We start from the raw sequence: 6,365 nt of genomic DNA, 5'->3' as shown, positions 1-6,365 counted from the left end.
CTCTCTTTGTCTGCCTTGCCTTTCATGAAGTTGTGCTTTGGTAAGATTTCCTGTTTTATCATTTGGAGTTGAGGAAGCAGAAGTCTTGTGATGATCTGCGATTGGGTTTCAATTCTCCTGGCCCTACACACTGACCCAGAGCCTAATGACTGCCATACAAGGGCTGGAGGAGGGGTTGAGAGTCTACCTTGTTTGTCCCAGAAGACTCCTGTTCTATAAATGACATGAAGAAAACAACTTGGCTTTCAGATATCTTTTAGATGCCCGGTATGCTTTGAGGAGAAGAAATAATCACTAACAATGATAATATATCTTTACATTTGATATAAGTTCAGTTCAACTGCGGTGAACTCATGCGCTTTTGTTTCTTAAATTTGGGGGAAACAGACAGACATCACTCAGCAGCCACTCACTGTTTTAGCACAGAATAGTAACTAAGGGAGGCCAAAGTCTGTATCTGTTACTCTGGCCCAGATGGTGATTTGACTTCCCAAGCAGGCAGTGGTGACCCTTAATGGCTGGGAACTTGAGGCTTATGCTCCACCTCTACCCATGGCCACCAGGGCTGACCTAGAAACCTGGAGAAGCATGTGGTGATGGATAATCTATTTGAAAGACACTGGAGGATATGTTGGCATCAGTGGAGTGCCCTACCACAGAGAAGTCTCCTGAGAACTGTGTTAAGACAGGTGCATCACTCCAGAACATGGCCAGAGTTTTCCTATAACACTGCTGCATCTAGGACCACCAGATATCCCACAGTCAAATGAGCAAGTTAAACTCATAATTCATCCTCCCTGGTTCCCATGGGGCAGCAAGAGTGCCCTAGGAGCTCTCGGTGACTTTGATTCTCCCCCACTGTGGTTCACTTCTCTAATCCTTACACCCCGCATGGCAAAACAGAAAAGATCTCAGTGCAAAAGCAATAGTCAGCACAGTGCCCCATCTTTCCTTACTCATCCCCTGCGGTCTGACAGCTGGCTAGCAGGAATCAGAAGGTGCTTGGGAGATGCTGAAGGGTGTTAGAGAATTGTTGCACAAGCCACTGCAGAAAAAAGGTGTGGGAAGGGTTTTGGGCAGCAAAAGCATGATGATTTAATCAACTTCTGCAGGATTTTTGCCAGGCATATCCTGTCCAGCTTGCATTGCACTGGCTGGCAATGAGGCGAGTCAGTGGCAGCCAACTTCCAATGACCACGACTAGCTTCCTTTCAGCCTCAGTAGCTGATTCATGTTTTGGTCTTCTGCCCCACCCAGTCTAGAGTGAGTTCAGCACGTCTTCCTGAGCATTGCTTTCCTGCCTCAAGGCTCTCCCTCCTCTGCTGACCTTCCCACATTCACAGCTCAACCCTCTGCCACCAGTCCTCTCTGTTCTCCTGGACTGGACATCACGTAAGGCAGGAGCCAACAGCTTGTTGGCTTTGACTCACCATCATCTAGGAAAAACGCTGGCCTATCCTGATGGCTATGCTTCCTCTTGCACCATCTGCTGTTCAGCACAGCCATCCCGAGCCCAAAGAATCCGTGTTTATCTCCATCACCCTGTCTCTTGGCAAAAGGCCACTCTTGTGGTCACTGTTCCTATATGGCACTGCTGAAGATGGCATCTGGGAAGTGGAGCTGTGGAAATTGAGCACTGGCAATGGGCTGGCATCCTGGCAGTGGCTTTTTGCATTTCCTGAGTCTTTTGCTGGGGCAGTGGCTCAGAAAACATCAACCTGCATAAAGTTCAAGTTTGGTCTCAGTGATGTACCTGCCTATAGTCTGAGATAGGAACCAAAACCTGATGGTTTCCTGTGGGACCTGGACTCCTCAGTGGTGTGAGTGTGTGTGGTCTGCTTCCTTAAATAACCACCACGTGGGTTTTCTCTCTGACAGATGAGCAGCTCACAGGTGCAGTCTGAGGCTGAGAAAAGGAAAATCAAAAGAGATGCCTTGATGTGGTCTCTTACTGTCTTGCAGAGAAAAGAAGAGGTGAAGTCTGGCTCCCCTGTTCTGCCAGGCTGTTCAGATGTTCCATCAGTATAATTTTTCCCTTCTATTCCTGTGGGTCAGAAAAATATTATTACTGCAGCTTAAAGACAGGAGATGGGTAATGCCTGAAGGACTGGGATACATCCTCTGGGACAATGAGGATCTGCTTGCATAGCAAAAGACCCAGAAGAAGTGGGGATGTGTCCATGTAAAATAACAGAAAACAAAAGCTTTTCTTTCTCCTTAAATAAGTCAGTTCTGTGTTTCCTTTGTGGTTCTCTTTTAAAAGCTTGCTGAATTTAAGGAGGATGTGGTCACACACATTGGAAGCTCCAGATGCTAAAACATAAAAACACAAATCTGCATTAAACTCACATTTCTGATGAGTTAAATCTCATGTGCTCTCACTCTATTTTTCTTGCAGGCTGCCATAGCTATATCATGTCCCAGGGAGAGCATTTGCCCACCACATCAGATAATCTCTCCTTCATTCCTCTAACAGGATCCAGTTTTCTATTATTTACTGATGTCACTGTAGCCTAGGAGAGAAATCAACACAGTCATGAATTATGGACTATGCTGGTAGGACATTTCACTCTGTTTGTTTGATTTGAGTGTGAACAAACACCAGATAATTAAAGATGAGTTCAAGCTACAACACTCACTTCTGTCTCCTGAATTGCCCTGCGTGGTGAGGAGTGTCTGGATTGAGTGCTTCATGTGCATAATTACAAAGGTAAGATCCTTCAACAAAACCTGCAAGTTGAGAAAGCATGGGCAGCCACTGTTGAGCTCTTCTTCTACAAACTACTCTTCTTCTTCAAACTACAGCACTCCACGTTCTGCTTGACATTGTCAAGATGCAAGTGAATTTTTGTGTGCCCTCTGAGTTTATAGCTCTTATTGTTGGTTACAAAGCTGAGAGAATTAAGTATGTTGACTTTGGGTCTGGAGGACTCCTTACTTGGGTGTTTGAGCTTTAGCTCATCATTTTGAACTCCTGGCCATCACACTGGTGAATGCTTGCTTTGCTGTCGGATGAAGATCACAGCTGGCAGCCAAACATTTGACCTGGGGAGTGAAGCCCATTACTGTGTGACTCACAAGGTAAAATCAACAACAAAAGCCTTATAAACAAAGCCCAACTCAACTGCTTGCAAAATGCCACTATGACAGCAGCAGCATGGAGCAGTATTTTTACCACTTGGGAGGAAAGAAGGCTTTCCTCCCGGGAAACCTTTTAGGGTGTGACATTAAACAAGCACCTGTTCCTAGAAGCTGCAGATTGGGCTTAAAGAACGCTGGAACTGATCTATGGCAATTATTATTCAACACCTGAATTGCACTGGTGCCTGTGACTCCTCTCACAGTGCATGTACCACGTGCTGCTGCGTGGCACGCATCACGGTCTGTGTGGACAACTCAGTCTCCAGGGAAGTGTCAAGCAACCGAGCAACTCCCCTGGCATTGATGAAACCCATAGGAAAGCCACTCGAGGTGGGGAGAAGCGTTTTTCTTGCTGGTTGGTTCACATTTTATGTGCAGTTGTAAAATTTAAAAGGTCATTTAGTATGCAATCAGCAGATGGAGTAAGGCATTTTTTACATCAGAACCGTGACAGGCTGTATCCAGCAACTGATCGTTAGCTGTGATGGGCACATGGGGACCTCATACAGGGACACTGCAGCCCTTTGGGGAACTTGGAAATCCTGGTGGCTGCTAGGTTCCCACCAGCTTTGGTCTTACACATGGGGTTAAGGCACTGAATGGCAGTCGATGGCCTGTCCCACCAGAGTCCAGATGGAAAATATGGATTTCCTTTAAATGCTCAAGAGAGGGAGTGGACTCTCAGATGCAGTTGTCCTTGTAAAACAGGGAGAGTGAGGACTGTCAGGACTCGAGCTTTCCATGTATACACTGACCCTTGTAGTCTGAGCACCAAATCAGACATTGCAGTGCCCACCCTGTGCTTGTGATAGGCTTGTCCTTCCTTGGAGACAAGGAAGAATCACATAATATGAAAAGGACCCACAAGGATCATCGAATCCAACTCCTTGTTCCACACAGCACCACCCAAAATCCAAACCTGAAAGCGTTTTCAAATGCTCCTTGAATGCTTGGTCTGCTCTTCTCTGGGCTGAACAAACCAAGGGATCTCAGCCACCCCTCATACACCTTGCTCTCCAGACCATTCTCCATTTTTGGAGCTCTTCTTTGGAGCCTCTCTAGTAGTTTTATGTTCTTAATATTATATTGTGGTGCCCCAAACTGCTTGCTGTACTCAAGGTGAGGCCACACCAGCACAGAGTACAGCAGGAATGCAAAGTAAAAAAGACCCTCTGCATGCCATCTCAGAGGCTCCCATCATGGATCAAGAGGATAAGACTGAAACAAGACTCCATAACCCACACCATCTTCTACTTCCACATACACTTCAGTGCAGACCCCTGTCTCCTATTTGGGCCAGCTCCAGTATGCCATCTCCTGCTGCTCCATCAAAATAAAGAAGGATGCTCTCACTGGAGGATGCTTTCAAGCTCAGGGGCATTTCCAGACCCAAGCTTCAAGGCTGGAAACAAGCTGCCTGGCATCGTGCATAGAGGCAGAAGGAAATACAACTACTGATGCATGGGGTGCTCAACTAAGGAACAGCAATCATTGCCTCAGGCTTGTTTGGCTTATGTACGTCCATTGGGTTGTAAGGAGTAGGATATAAGAGCATGACCAGTACTGAAACTCCATAGTTTTCTGAGTGCTACATGGGAGCAAGCTCAAAGAAAAGGTTTTTTGGAGGACAGTCTTGAAGAACAGAGGCTCCTCTCCAGACTCCAAAGGCTACATTGCAATTTGGAAACCTGGAGATTCAAAAGCTGCAAACAGCTGGAAGGTAACTAACTCACCGAGGGCAAAATATGGCATGTGGTCTGTGTGCCTCTTGGCTTCACTTCTCCAGTTCCTATGTTCACTATTGCCCTGGAGCACTGCTCTTGCAGGAACGCACCTGCGAGGACACTTTGTCTTCTTTGGATGAAGGCATTTGTCTTAACTAAAGCGTTTCAATTAGAAGTCAAGACTGAATCACTGCAAAGTGCTGGAGACAAGAGTCATTAATACCGGAATGCAAGTTTTAAATTATTTTTAATGTGCTCTGCAAGGCATCCATAAAAGGTCCTTAATCAATATGCATTTGAATTCCCTGAACTAGAATTGAAATTCATGGCAGCAGAAGGGTTGGGAACCAACCAGCACTGCTGTCTGAGCTCTTGCACAGGCAAACCTGGCAGACCTCGGTGCCAGCTGTCAGGCAGATGTGACCATATGGATGACAGTTCTTTGGTGGTCTGTGCCAATGTGAACTGCTGGTCTCACTCCCTGGAGAATGGGTACATCACTGAAGTGGGGGGTCTTGATGGAGGTGGCAAACAGCCTTTTGCTTGAGCACCTCAGCCAGCAGCAAGTATTCAGTGGCACAATTGGTAATTTAAACATAATATGAACGTACCCTAGCAAGGAGAGCCCAGAGGATGAGGAGAGCTTAAGGTAAGGAGGGATGAAAGCAAAGAGGGGAGTGCAGGGGTCTAAATGGTTTGAAACTAAGCAGTTTAAGCTCGTGGCTGGATCAGGGCCAATGGTGCATAAATTTCTGGCAAGGAGCAACCTCTAGGAAGAACCAAACCCTAGAGGAAGCTCAGGGTGAGGTTTGTGCTTCCTATTTCAGTCTAAAAAAAAACACACATCCCAGGAGGGGGTGAGTTTCAGCAACACCGGGTTGCAGACCCATACATTACTTCCAGGATGGGGGTGTTGAAAGCAAAGCAGGAGTTTCCCCTCCATTGCATCCCTCCCTGCAAGCAGCACTTGGGGACCTCAACAGGACAGGCACAGCCCTGGGGCAGAGCAGCATCACCTTCCAACAGTTCAGGAGGGATCATGAAGAGAAGCAGAGCAGCTTTATGCTCAGAAATGAAAGCAATGCCTGGGAACGGGCTTAATTATCCCATGATTATTTGCATGGTCTGAACTGTGGGTTTGGATGGAACCAGCTATTTTTCTCCCCGAACATGGCTTGGAAGGAAGCAGTAGCAGGGGACTGCACCCTACAAGCAGGCTGGATGCAGCCACCTTGCTTTGGAAGCAAAAAAAAAATAGACTTTAAAAGCCAGGTCAAGCACATGCATGCCTCAGGCCCTGCATAGTTTGCTGGAAGCCTAAAAATCCCCCAGTGCTGGGAAATCATTGTGAACCTCACATGCATGTTGCTGTGGCTTGGCTTGTGTTTGGAGGGATGTATCTGGATGATTTTGTTGCCTTAAGGACTGAAATGAGCTAAGGGAAGGCAAGCATCACTGGGACTGAGTGGGAGAAAAAGAGAAAGGAAGGAAAAAAAAGAG

This window comes from Meleagris gallopavo, chromosome 6 (genome assembly GCF_000146605.3).
Source record: "Meleagris gallopavo isolate NT-WF06-2002-E0010 breed Aviagen turkey brand Nicholas breeding stock chromosome 6, Turkey_5.1, whole genome shotgun sequence".
Taxonomy (NCBI): Eukaryota; Metazoa; Chordata; class Aves; order Galliformes; family Phasianidae; genus Meleagris; species Meleagris gallopavo.
Note: the sequence above shows the minus strand (reverse complement) of the source record.